The sequence below is a fragment of the Papaver somniferum genome, chromosome 6 (assembly GCF_003573695.1).
Source record: "Papaver somniferum cultivar HN1 chromosome 6, ASM357369v1, whole genome shotgun sequence".
NCBI classification, from domain to species: Eukaryota; Viridiplantae; Streptophyta; class Magnoliopsida; order Ranunculales; family Papaveraceae; genus Papaver; species Papaver somniferum.
Window position 1 is genome coordinate 98282602 of NC_039363.1, and position 14890 is coordinate 98297491.

At 34.6% G+C, this 14890-nt stretch overlaps 1 long non-coding RNA gene and 2 other non-coding genes across 9 annotated transcripts; 2 read left to right on the plus strand and 1 right to left on the minus strand.

Moving 5' to 3' along the window:
* Positions 1-4177: 4177 nt before the first annotated feature.
* Positions 4178-9081, minus strand: LOC113288537. Of its 7 annotated transcripts, none has more exons than XR_003330649.1 (8): positions 8991-9081; positions 8821-8893; positions 7858-8207; positions 7278-7637; positions 6899-6978; positions 5437-6536; positions 5183-5340; positions 4178-4627 (listed from the first exon to the last, which is right to left on the minus strand). It is a non-coding gene; the product is annotated as an uncharacterized LOC113288537 (long non-coding RNA). The 7 variants fall into 7 exon arrangements; XR_003330648.1 differs by having other exon boundaries at positions 7278-7427; positions 7558-7637; positions 7858-8893; XR_003330646.1 differs by having other exon boundaries at positions 5437-5601; positions 6173-6536; positions 7858-8893.
* A 4675-nt stretch (positions 9082-13756) lies between these two features.
* On the plus strand, positions 13757-13828 carry TRNAP-UGG. The gene has a single exon. It is a non-coding gene; the product is annotated as a tRNA-Pro (tRNA).
* An 86-nt stretch (positions 13829-13914) lies between these two features.
* TRNAP-CGG lies at positions 13915-13986 on the plus strand. The gene has a single exon. It is a non-coding gene; the product is annotated as a tRNA-Pro (tRNA).
* The last annotated feature ends 904 nt before the right edge of the window (positions 13987-14890 follow it).

Genomic DNA, 14890 nt, shown 5'->3' on the forward strand with positions numbered 1-14890 from the left:
GGACTACAATTTGTTCCCCTTGTTTATTCTTAACTGGGAATGTTCCATTCCAATCCTCTCCCCCATTCTTGACCAATATATGCATCACATTTTCTCTGGCTTCTTTGCTTTTGGCTAATATGTGAAGGCTATTCTGACCAATAGCTTCTGAAGCAGAATAATCGTAAAGGTTCTACGCTGATGGATTCATGTATAATTGAATATCCGTAGAAGCATAATCAAATGCACACGTATATATTGGTACTAAAGTATCAGTAAGAATGAGATGCTAACAAATGAAATGTTTAGGGAACAATCAAGTGGATGGTTCTCAAGCTTAGAGGGTTGAATTATCATCGACAAGGAATCTCTAATTGTTGATTAACTAAGAAACCATTTTGAAACTCTTTTCCCTCGAGTTCTTATGATCGGAATATTATGAGACTGATATCAAAAGTTATTACTGATCAAGAAAATGCAAGTCTGCTTGCAATACCTTTTGCAAATGAAGTATCTAATGTAGTTAAATCAATGAAAACTCCAAATGAGCGGTTTCAAAACTAAATATCCTGATCCAAAACTAGATCAAACTTTTCTTTTATTAATCCCTAAAGTTAAGCATCCTGTAACTCCAAACGACTTCAGACTAATAGGGTTAAGCAATACCCCTTACAAGATTTTGTCAAAATTACTAGTAAACGAACTAATATCTTTCCTAGAAAGAATGATTTGTACAATCTGCATTAATTCTTGTCCACCAGACAAATTATAGACAACATTATTTTTGCATGAGTTTATACACCACATAGGTATAATTCTTCATTATTTTTTTTCTCTCATCATGGTCGGCCTTTCTGATTGACTTCAACTCCGGTACCCAGATCCCACCACTTGATGCTTGTCCCTTCCTTTTTTTTGGATTGATTTTCGGATTTGTCAATAAAAACTAAATATTTTAAAACAAGAGATTGGTTAATCTAGAACATATCTTTTAATCATCAAAAATAAAAAGAAAACAATGAGTACACTAACCATGCTTAGGGAGCCAATGTGGCCCATTGAAATTTTTTGATTCGTTGGAATACAATCTAAACACACCTTTATTATTATTTGAATTATATTAATTAAGATCTTGTACTAAGTAAGTTAGTTGATTTGGTATTAGAGAAAAACGTGGGATTAATCTAAAGCTTAGGGAATGGTTACATAATTTTAGAGGTAGAAGTTAGTTCCTACTAAATAGGTAAGTAGGTATCATTAGTGGCTAAATATGGGAGTTATTTTAATGGTTTGACAGAAATATTCTCGTTATGCCCATTTAAAGGCTTATACGTTAATATGGAAAACTTAGCAGACTAATATTTATGAATTTATGAAAAAACAAAGTTTTAGCTGTGTAATTTTTTATGTGAGTTCTATTTGTCTATGTTTCGCTCCTTTTTTTGATCCATATTTATTAAAAATTAAATCTCACATGGTATCAGAGGTGGGGTTGAGAGTTGAGTTGAGTTGAGGTTGAGGGTAATAAAGAAAAAATGTTTCAGAAGAGTTCAAATAAGTGTTCGGAATTTTTAAAAAAAAATGTTAAAGAAAGTTAAACAAAATGTTAATGAGTTTGAGAAATGTTTTTTCAAGAAAATAACTAGTTGGTTTATTTGGTGAAAAAAAATATGAGAATAAAAAATTATGAAGAAAACTTGACGAAGATTTTTGTATTCAAAATACGTAGAGGATTCTAAATATCTTATTACAAGTTATGGTTTTGAGTTTTGTCTTACATTATTGATGGTATATATTATGACCATAAAGATGTAAATATTTAATTTGTATAATATGTTATGTTAGTTGAAATGATGGGGATGTTGATTTGCTAATTATGATTACGATGATCGTGATAACGATAATGATGATGATGAAGGCGAACATATCAAAGATATTTCTGAAATGTAAGATGATGATAGATGATGCAAGGATGAAAACAATGATGAATTAAAGGTGCTTGAATTAAGGGAAGGTGTTGGAGTACAATCCAAACACACCTTTATTATTATTTGAATTAAATTAATCAAGATTTTGTACTAAATAAGTTAGTTAATTTGGTATTGATCTAAAGTTTAGGGAATGATCACATAATTTTAAAAATGGGAATTAATTCATACTAACTAGGTAAGTGTGGGTCATTGGTGGCTAAATATTTATGAGTTTATGAAAAACAAAGTTTTAGCTATGTAATTTTCTACGTGAATTGTACGTGTGTCTCTCTATCACTCCTCTCTTGATCTATGATGAAAATCTCATAATATCTTCTGTTTTTTTTTTTTTGCTTTTTTGTTTTGTATTTTTGACATCCTTCATCACTGATCTCCTGGTGTTCCCAGGATTTCTTCTTCTTTAAAACTAAACTTCTCTTCTCTCTGTTTTTTTCTTTAGGTTTTTGGGTTAAATAAAAGGTGAATAAATTCTTTTTTATATATGGAAATGAGAGGTTGGGAACTCAGAGGTTGTAAGAGCTTAGGTTTGGAGATGAGAGCTCAATTAAGTATCTCTCCATTACTTTTCTGCTACATCTGAACTAAAAATGACTTAGTTGTGTTGTGTCACAAGTTAATGGTAACTTAAGGTTTTATTTAATTAAATGAATATAGATCTAAATGGGTAAATGAGGAATCCTGTTACTCGAAACTTTTACTTAATCTTCCGTTGGTTAGGTTTAGAAGATAAATTCAGTTATTCCACTGGTTATCTCTTAATTAAATAAATATAAATCTCCGAATCGCTCGTCCCCAGTTCGGTGTCTCTTCGTGTATCACCACTTAAAAGTCGACATGTGTTCGTTATATATTTACTTTAAATATAAAATAACAGTTAGGAAATTCAGTAGATAAAAGGGAAAAAATAAAAGATATTTAGAGTTACCATCTTGGTTAATATTTTTTCAAAACATGTTGACTTAAAATTATGATCATAGAAATAGCATGACAGACTCGACGCCAAAAAACATATCTGAGAGTTCGAGTTCCAGAATGATTAACATGCTTCTTGAATGAAACTAAAAAATATTTAGGTAATAGTACATGGTTGCAATGCCTTGACCATTGAAGATAACGAACTGCACATATTTGATAACTAAGCAAATTAATTGATCTATATTTTCAAGAGATTCAAAAAATATGAATATGTCGTTTTATTTTGGAAATAGGTTTAACTGGAGATTTTAATCAAAAATAGTAAGTCTAATTGAATTTCCCCCTTTTTTCTTGGTTTGATCTCTAGACTAAAGTAGTTTATTGATATGAAGGGAAGATGCTTTACTCTGCTTTCTCACTGATCTAAAGACAGATTTGGGTGATCTATAAGTGGGTTGGTTACTTGAACAGATTTAATCTTTGTTGTTTCAAGTTACGATCCAAAGGAGTTAAGGGCATAAATATTCACAGCGGTGAAGCAACTCAAGACAGTGGATTTGTCTTAGAATTTATTTGTGTAGTCAGATTGTTTGTAGGCGCAGGGATACTAAAGGAGCTAAATAAAAAACTCGTGTTTAATTGGTCTCAACTATACAAATTTCGGTAATCAATTTGTTTATAGGCTTAATTTTCTAAGTATTCAAATCTGGATTAGGTCCCGGGATTATTCTGTCAACCAGTTTTTCCCGTTTAAAAAATCTTGTGTACCTGTGTTATTTCCTTTATTTATGCAATATTTTTTTACTTTATAATTAAACTAAATACACTTGTACGTTAATTATTTTGGTAAAGATCTCATAGTTAGTTCGATCTGGATTTTGACAATTACCAAAAACACCTTGTTGAGATAATTTATTCCGATAAAAATGTACAAGTTGTATTTACACCGGGTGATATTGAAAATATTGTGTTTTATTTAGTGCCCTCGTCATGTCAAAGAGTGAAAAGACAAGGGTACCCAAATATACCTCACCCTACACCATTTTAAGATATTAGCAACGTACATAAACGTTGCTAAACAGGGTGTCGCAATTTTTAGTAGCGGCATAAGATTTTTTGCGAATCTCGGTTAGCAACGGCCATTCGCTACGACGCTTGTCGTTGCTACATTTTTTATTAGCAACAACAGCATGTTGTTGCTAATCTGTTTCTAATTACAGAAATACCCTTATCCGGAACTAGATACTGTTGGTTCCGGTTCTAATTTATTGGATCTGGTTCTAATTTAGCAATAGAGCGCTAGGGTCAAGTCTATGTTTATTGACCTAGTCAAAATTCATTACCTCCACATTTCCCCCTGCAATTACCTAGTTCCCCATATCCAACATCCACACAGATTTACAAATTACAATGGCAATACAAACCTGATACAAATGTAGTTGAGAATCACCACTAGATAATATGATCATAAAAGAAATGATTCTTCAATTGATACAAATGTACACAAGTAAACTTATGTATGTTGTGACTGACATACAATATTCGATCTGTGTTGATGTTTATAAATGGATGGGTAACCTAGTTTGTGTCAACTGACAGAGGCATTGAAAAACTGGGAAACAAATACTAAATATCACCAGAAGTATCACCAGACTCCGCTTGCTTAACCAATCTCCTCAGCAGAGATTCAACTTCTTCTAAAATATCACCAGAGTACTGCTTTTTGACTTAAGCCCAAATACCTGCATAATAACCAACTTGATGTTTCAGTACCGATGTCACAAACAAAAGACTAAACCCTAGATTTTGTATAATCTGCAGAGACAAGTCAAAACCATGTAAAGCAAATATCAACAAACTCTGTTATAAGTGAACTAAATGGAGATGTATGTAGAAGCAAATCCAAACAAAATATTTAAGATAACATCATGTGAGAGGGCGTAGAGAACTCCTTCTTACACTACTCTACTATAAGTGAACTGAAATTGAGTTGTATGGTCATAGGACGCTTAGAACTCCATTTCAGTTCACTTATCAAAATGTAGTAATAATAACTAGGAACCTAGATAATGTGGTTAGTTCAGAGAGACAAGTGTGAGAACAAGAAAACAATAATACACTCCTAAAATCCAACCTCAATACCATACAATCGCACAAGCAAATAGTATCATGTTCAGAATTGTTTACCTAATCCAAAAGAATGAAATGATTGTTCAATCAGCTAAATTCTAGTTTGCAAGGTCTGGCATTATAAGCTTATGACTTATATACGAAACTTTCAAAAGAAGTTTGTTTACCTTCGTTTCAGAGTAGTTGTTGATCATGAACATTCATAAACTACTGCTGCTGTGAGTGTATCTACATCATGTTGAAGGACAACAAAGGGAATTGGAAATTCACAGGTCGGTACAGAATGGGGAGCCGGACAGCACAGGACATAAGCTTTTGTTGATTCCTGCAAAACTTTAAGAGTGTTAAAATAACTCATACATCGCATATAAATCTGACAACATATTGATACAATAAATATAAGAGTAAGTAGTAACATTACCTGAATCTATCTTCATATTTTTTTGTTAATAGACATACTGAAACTGCCAATTACACAAATATGAAAGAACTATGAACTTGTTGAATTATGAAGACCCACCAGACCCAATGGCTTCATGGGAGCAATGAAGATCACAACAGAGACTTACTGGAGAAAGGTCAGCAACTGCATAATGCCGTAGCAACATCACGAACAACATATTACCTCAAATGAAATTATATACTAAAGATTAGTATCCAACAGAACTCAATATGATAAGCATAAGCAAAAGAAGTGTACTTACAATATGTAGTAAGAATAACTAGGAGCCTTGATAATGCAGTTAGTTCAGAGAGACAAGTGTGAGAATAAGAGAACAATAATACACTCCTAAAATCCAACCTCAATACCATACAATCGCACATGCAAGTAGTATCATGTTCAGAATTGTTTACCTAATCCAAAGGAGTAGCTACAATCGAAGGGTTTGGTGTGAATACCATACCAAAAACTATGATACAGGACATTCAAGGCCAAAACGAAAAAAAAAGAATAAAATGGCGCACACAGATGAATAATGTATTTAAAGATGATCTTTAGAGAAAAACAAGAAACAATACGTGGAGGTCAGGGCAGATTCTTATGTTGGCTGACTTATAAACACGTATACATGGAGGCAGTACAATGATAAAAGGACTTCATGCATACTTAATCGGTACTTCATAAACAAGAATAGTGAGAGGAAAGTATAACATACCCTGCGTACAATTCGAACAAGGAGATTGTGAAGAATCCCCTTGTCCAGAAGATGTAGAAGAGATCTCATTGCAGAGGGAAATGAGCAAGTCTCAATCACTTTCGGTGCACGAATGGAAGCAGCTTTGTCAACATCCGTAATAAAACTTCAACGTTCCAGCGTTTTCTTTCACCAAAAGCGCGGAGATGTGATTCCATAGAACCTTCTACCCCTGGACACTCACAAATGACTTACCTTAATCGATCTCATTTTTTTCTCGCCAAATAACCCTTCCACCAAAGAGCACCCAAAATAATGCACACAAAACAAAATACGGAAACAACTATAATGTCCACCAAAACACCTATTTTCTTTCCATGAGGTCCTACATACAAACAGAGACATCATCAAACATAAAGTAAAATTATTTGGTTTTACAACCCATGCAGCCTAGCGCAGCAAGTGGGGAGAGGTGGGCTTGCGGCAAAGTGAATTAAGAGGGTGCATGAAAACTATTTGTTTTCTCTTTTTGTGTTGTTATTTTACTATTACTTAGTTTACACATATCAGTAGACATATTCTAGCAAATTGAATTCCTGGTCAATTGTTAAAATATAAAAACATTTAAGCACGTAATTTCGATAATAAACTGAATCCGTGATATCTTCGACATTTAAGTGCTTAATTACGGCTACCAAAACTCCTAAAATCAAACAAGACAAAAATATAGAAACCCCATCTTTTTACCTGATCATCAAAATTCAAAGACCGTAGTAGAAGAAAATAACCCGCACTTTGTCATAATCCCTTTACCAGACATGTAGCTCCTGGTGAAAAAAGATGAGTTTTCCATTAGGGATCCTTTGATTTGATTTTAGTTCTTTGGTTCCGTTTAGAACTAAAGTAGTGAGCCTAAGTATGTGTGTAAAGCCATTAGTTGAACTGAATAGTTAAATGATAATCCTACACCGGAAAAGAGCTAATGTAGATAACACGGAGATACGAAAAAAGTTTAAGAAACGACCAAACACATGAGAAAACTTTAGTCGCACAAGTTAATTTCTAAACACAACGGCAGCTGTATAACAGGAAGGTAAAGAAAATTCCCCTGCAGCTCATGTCTCACCTGTGCCGCAAGTCGCGTTCTCACAAGATCTAGTGGATAAGTAATGGATCAAGCTACTATCCCTGCCAACCCTCCACCCACCAATCGTACAAAAAGATCGGAAGTAACATTTTCCCTACGCCTCTCTAATCCAGGAATTGACTGCAGCGACTGCCGAAACAATAGAAGAACAATAGTTACAGGACAATTTCATCAACATCCATTTTCCCTAAGCTTATCGAAGAATAAGGAAGACAATGAACAATAGTAACAAGATTCCCTTTCCAGAGTGCTCTAAAACCTTCTTCTGGTACAATCCGTGACGCCTCCCTCCATATTAGCCTTGTTTAGATTCGCAACATCTGTGTGCATACCTTGAACCTAAAGAGATCAGATGTCAACCAATAAAAATCTGAAATTGGTGAATTGAATTGGCAATCGTCACTTACTTTACGAAAGGGGGAAAGGGTTTTGTTCTATTCTCTGAACAATTCTAGTCCTAAACCTAACATGCAATTAAACCCTAAATTAAAAAAGGGGGCGATTGTTTTTTGATTCAGTATTGATAGGATTGATCAGTTATATAGATCAGGAGCAGTACCTGAAAGAGAATGGTGAGGCGAGCAAGAGGAGCAGTACAAGTTTTACTGATAGCTCCTGCAATTCCACCAGCAAGCAGTTGTGACACCGTACTGATGTGTTATTGCTGATGGTGATGTTGGTGATGTTGTTGTTGTTTTTGGGGTAAGAATTAATTTCTAGCACTGCCACCAATTGTAGAAGCAGATGCACCACCATGAACAGAACTACTAAAGGTGCTTTTGGATTCACTGAATTTCCAGGGTATTACTAGTCACAACTGCAGGTAAAATTTCAATGTGTACCTTACCGAACCCCACCCGCTGCTTTCACAATATTAAAATCTTTCAACTCTAGTTTTCCCTACAATAACTATCAAGTTATATACAAAATATCATAAGTTAGTCCAACGATTAAAAATTCTCAAAATGATGGTGCTAGTTACCTAAACGTAGAAGTCAAATACACGCCTCCCAAGACTTCCATACGAGTCATTAGCATCAAATATTATCTCAACAAAGTGGAGTTTGACTATGTAATTACCATTAAGCAAACAAAACCCATAATAAGTTAGAGAGAGAGAGGAGATATTCGTGATGTCAAGTATAACTCTGGGTCATCTAGAGTGATGTATTTGCACGATCAATTGTTTAACTGTCCTCATTGTTGTTGTCCATGAAATCACAAGTGCTACTGAAGGCCCAATTATGGCTATGATAAAACTCTGAAGCGTCACCTAGATCCTTATCATCATAATATGTTGTATTAGTACTGTCTCTATTCTTAAGAACAAATTCTCCTCCACTGTAATTTATATTGACTATGTAAATATAAATCGAACAAACCCAATTCATCGCTGTTTTGAAACCCCAGAAAGAAAACCCAAATGTAGAAATCAAACAAAAATAATTTGATACCCTAAATCTCACAAACCCTAAATCGAAAAAATTGGACCCAAATCATAAAACTAGAACAAAAAGATGACCTTATTATCTGATTATCAGATAGATGCTTCCGAATCTCATAGATGACCTAAAAACCTAGATCGATGCTTTCAGCTGCAATATAAATTCAAAATGAAATCCATTAGCAAACATATTCTAAAACAAAGATATACAGAATAAAGAACAATCGATTATAATCTAAACCTATTACCTGGTTGGATTTCTTCAGAACAGAAACTCTTCTTCAGAGCAGATCGAGAAGAAATGAAAGAGAGAGAGTAAAAAACCTAAAACCTTCTGAGGCTGAGAAATGAAATGAAAAAATGGAGAAGGAAAGATAAAGATAAGCCCGACTACTCTTTCAAGGGTGGAAAAAACATATAGAACACTTGACCAAACTTTGACTTGGGCGTAAAACCAAGTCATAGTGTTCCCGACCACACGCGCACTTCGCATGCGTGTACACCTAGTGGTTGCTATTCGCAACAGAAGCTCCGAGGTTGCGAAATTAGAAACAGATATTTATCGTTGCAAACGTTTAGCAACGGGGATTAACAACAGAAGTTTAGCAACGGCCCTTGTACTGTTGCTACTCTGGGTTGCTAAAACCTTAAAATGGTGTAGTGTCGATCTAAAACTTTTCCTACCTATAAGTTCTTTCTCCGAAAGTGATTGTCTATGGACTGAGTCGAGATAATACAACTAATCGATTCACACTTCGTGTGATTCGTCTATGGATACGAGATCAAGACAATACAACAACGAAGTATGTTTACTCGATAAAAATGTTCGGACTTAACCAAACACAATAGGATTCACTTATCAAGTAAATAGGAATTAACGTTTGTGTGATTTACTTTAAGTTATAATAAAGACAATTATAATTGCGGAAAATAAAAGTAAATGAAACAACAAGATTTTGTTAACGAGGAAAACCACAAATGCAAAAAAAACCCCGGGACCTAGTCCAGAATTCAATACTCTCAGGATTAAGCCGCTACACAAAATTACACCAACTTCGTATAGTTGAGACCAAGCAACTAAACCTATAGTTCACCCAGTTCCTTATGTATTCCCACGCCTCCAACTTATAAATAAGTCATGTACTTGGATCAATTCCTTTGGTTCGTATTCCAAACAGTAAAGGAACAACAAATCTGTTTGGTATCAACTCTCTTCAACCAAGTGATATGAGTAGGACAAAGGCTCTTCTGTTTATCTTAACATAAACTCCTTCATCGGGTCCTTAGATCTATCTTATGTTCAATTACCAAAGTAATCGTTAATATTTTGCAATCAACACTCTTAATCCAAAGAATTGTGTTGATGTCGATCTACTCAATTAATCAATCCAATTCTATCACAAGGATAAAACCGATTATTAATTGGATCCTCTTTTTACCGAAACAAGTATTGTGCACACCAAAGATTATGAACTCACAAATCAGAAATCTTCAATATATTCTTCGTCTTCAAATCTTCTTAGATCTTCAATAAACACCTGCACACAATTGCTTGAATCTCTTGTAATCAATCACGCACAGAACGGAGTTTGTTAACAATGGATTATCACAAGATCGTCTTTAGAACTAACAACAATCTAAAGATCCCTGTCGAAACTCTGAACTAGTTTGAATGAATCTTATATCAGAAGAGAAGATTCTCAAGCATAAACAAACTAGGTGCAATCAAAGTTCAACCACCATTAGTCAATCAAATCATTGAAAACAAAAGATAAACCGCAATTATCTATTTTCCTGCCAACGGTACTGACTAGAGCTTCTCAATCCCAAATAAGACTTTAAACCGAGCGGCCGTAAGATATTTTTCCTAATTAGGTTACTCTCCTCTCCGAATGGGCAGCTTCACCAATAGCAGCACAACAAGAGGTAGTTTTATATTACGAAGGATTAGTTTGGTAGAAATGCAAACTTCAGTATTTATAGACTACGAAGTTTGGACACCAAGGAATTTCCAAAACCGAAAATATTCTCAAGATATTCATTAAATTACAAATTCGGTTTCCATAATTCATGTAAATGCTCTGTCCAAAAATAATGATCGAAATCTCTCAGAAAATCTTTAATTAGTAAATGCACATTACTAATTCTTATTTTCCTAAAACTGAAATTAATAACCTTAATTAAAAGATTCTTAATTATTTATGTTTCGATCCTGGGATTCTCTTCCCTTAGCTATTAAGTAATAACTTTGAACAATTAAATAATAATCATTCACAGCACGTGTTCAAAGTATGTCGACATCCTAACTTTGTAAGTTTTCTTTCATACTTACAACCTTGAAACCGATTTGCCACACTTCCAAACAAGTTTAGAATTGGTTCATCTGACTTTCAAGAACTATGCAATTGATCAAATAACATTCAATCAAAAATCATGGGTGTAACGGTTCTACCAAAACAAGTTTCGGTTCTACCTCCATGTGAGTATTGTGCATAGTCACACTAGCTTTCCAAAATTCGGTTGACTAGGTACTAGGATAGGTTCCCCACGTATATATGGTATCTAACTTGAATGTGTTGCACATGTCCATAGGATCGGTTCCCCTTTCTGCTATAAACCTGATGCACCTCATACAAGGATCGGTTCCCCTTTGTGATGTGCTGCACCTCTTACTAGGATCGGTTCCCCTTTTCCCAGTTTTGGTCATACATAAAATCACAAACCCGATCATACCATCTCAGGTGATTACTTAAGATCGGTTTCACCAATAAAAGTCATACCAATACATAAGTCAGGCCTTTGTGAATAGTTTTACCAAGAACACAAAGAAGTCATGAACGGTTCTACTAAATCACACATATTGGATGTTCACAATATATGCAATGAATAACAATCCCAATAACGCCTGACGATTTCCTTTTCGATTCACAAACAAGTTTATGAACTTACTTCATTAGAACACATGTAAACATTGTTCCCTAGGATGAAATCCTCACCCATACCCATACATAATCACAATAGCATTCAAATGATTATGGCGATGTCTTATTTACAAAGTTTAATGGTTAAGAAATAAACCTCGTATTGTATTCCTTAATACTATGTATATCTAGAGTTCAAATATGCTTCGCAGTTTTGTTTTCAATATGCACGACTTGAAAGATACGTTAGGGAATGAAACGGCTCAAGTCAAATATCACTAACCTCAAGTGGAAGGATGTTTTTTGTCGTTGTAGCTCCTTGCTTCTTCACATCTTCAAGTCTTCGCAATACTTGTAATATCTCATATCCTAATACTTTCAAGCTAACCTATACGAAGTTGACTCTAGTACATAATCAAGCGACTCTTAACATGAGTTTTGATTCACTAAAATATGACAACCAAACTTGACATACCAACGTTTGGTGGGTTCAACCGAGCTATGCTCAAACAAAGACGATAAAGTAAAAGGTATAATGTGATTCAAGGGGATTGATCATTGTTCAAAGCTTTCTGTCCAATTCCTTGTTACTTGTCGGTGGAACTTTTAGAGGAATTGAACAAAGCCCCCTATGTCATTTAATTTTTATTAAGCTTTATGTCTAGTTGAAAGAAGGAAAATGGGTCTAATGTCATTTTAGTACAATGTTAAAGTTATTGACTGTTGATACCAGTGATTTGGTTGGAAATTTAGCAACACCAAAGTTGGTTCAGCAATGGGACATTCCAACAATTTCCAACAATTTTTAGGTGAAAATCAGAAAGTTACCAGGCATAAGTAGTCATCTTTAAACATACTATCTAGTATTTATCACTATATAATCTCTACTTGAATGCTGGTAAGAACCTGAAAATAGCAAAATTTCAGCCCAAATAAATGATTGGAGACTTGGCTTAATTTCTAAAAATAACGGTCACATAAAAGCAACGAAAAAACAACGGTGGACGTAAGGTTTCCTTATTTGGGAAAAGTCTTTTTAACCATACTAATAGAGTTATGGTTGTGTAATGTAACGTAACCGATGTCATTATAGTATAGTGTTAAAGTCACTGGGTGATTGTATCAGTGACTTGAATACAAAACTCGTCAGCACCAAAAATTTTATCGATAAGAAAAGATAAACACACCATCTTCTTTCCCAATAAGAAAAAGTAAAATAAAATAGTATTTTACCAAAAATTACTCGGACCTTCTAATTATTAGACACTTGAGCACCACAATAATCTAAACACGAGTTATGCAGAATTTATCAGGTCCACTTCCCTCCAATCCTCATCCCACTTTGCCGGTTGAAATACTAATATACTGCTGGGGGTGTATATGGCTCGGTTCAGTTTGGTTTTTGCTCAAACCAAAATCAAAACCATTATTCCCGGTTTTTAATTTTGCAAACCAAAACCGTGTCATTAATTAATGGTTTCGGATTTTAGTTTTCCATTGGGTTCCGATTTTACCATTCAGTTACCATTATTTTGTCAGTTTCATGTAACTGACAGTTAAAAAGGAAAATACATAAAAACAAATGAAAGATTAAAGTATAGTTACAAAAAGAAAAATCCAAATGATAATGCTATTAAAATTAATTATTGAATTTTAAAGTTCAATCCACGAATAAAATTAAGTGTAATTAATCTAAGGTAGATCTAATGGTTGATATTAATTACGTTAAAACTAACCGAGTTTACCATTGGCATTCGATTTGGTTTTTATACTAAACCAAAACTGCAACCGTTACTCTTGATTTTTATCTTTTTTTGAACCAGCACCAACTATTAGTAAATGGCTCGGTTCAGTTTTTTCCTAATCAGTTTGGTTCGGTTTTAGCGGATAACCTTTACCATGTACATCCCTAGATACGGCAGAGGTTTGTATGGCGAAGTCAATCCAATTTATTTTCTTCGATCTATGAATTTCTCTTTCCTATGAAATTCATTATGCTCATAATAAAAAATAACAATTATAGTGCTAGGCCTTGAGGCATGTCCAGGAGTGTTGCACTTCAACTATCAGAACTCTGAAGAGGTATCAGAGGCGGGCATTTGGTCTAGTGGTATGATTCTCGCTTTGGGTGCGAGAGGTCCCGAGTTCGATTCTCGGAATGCCCCGAATCCTCCTTTCTTTATTTGTTCATTTTGCACGAGAGCCGATACAAATACGATAATTAGTATCAATTCCACTATATTGACACCATGGGCGTTTGGTCTAGTGGTATGATTCTCGCTTCGGGTGCGAGAGGTCCCGAGTTCGATTCCCGGAACGCCCCATCATCCCTTTTGCAACTTTTAATGGTCCAAGTGTTCAACGTTGATCGATCATCCATCAGACTCGAGCTACAGGTAAAGTTTGTGTTCCCTGATCAACTTGTTCTTAAACTCGCCATCGAATTCTCTTGAATTTCATTCACGTGGCACTTTAAGGATTCTGGAACTACATTTTTTTAGTTGATATTCAACCGATAGGCCACCCTAAATGTCAAAACCGAGTTTTAAATTTCTAATTGATCATACGCTGTGAGCTACGTGGAACTTCTTAGGCCTTGCCTACAACTTAATTTTGGGATACCGTTCTGGTAGTGTGTTGTGGTCAAGAGTTTGTACGATCAATGTACTTCCAACTCCAGGCAATCAATTTCAAACTTCTTCTAGAAGGACAAAGACTGATTAGTGGTTTGATCTAATAATAATAACTCCCAACATCACTATCATCATCCTAGTCCTCTTAGACATGTATCTTTCGGAAGATTCTATTTCAGATAGTGTTTGTAGATATAGGAGCAGTTATGAGGTGATGACATGGCTTCTAGAACAATCTTGATCCTTGAAGTCCATTTTCTGTCTTGAAGTCCATTATGGATAACAGCCATTCTTTCTGTTTTGATAGATTCTTTTGCTCAAGGATGATTAATAGGTGTGTACCATAAATTCAGGCAATAACCAAGAAAGCTCCGTTTATGGATAGCAGCACTGAGCTGGCAAAAAGAATTGTGATGCACACTCGACTTAATTTGTTTGCCTCCACAATGTCTCCCGTTTCATTAGTTCTCTAAAAAGACATTTTAGGTGGTTTCACGAATTTTTAAATTTGGATTTTAAGGGATAAGCCTTCAATCTCCATCGAATGACACCATTGATGCATGACTGGTGACCCAATCAAAAAAAAAAATTCAG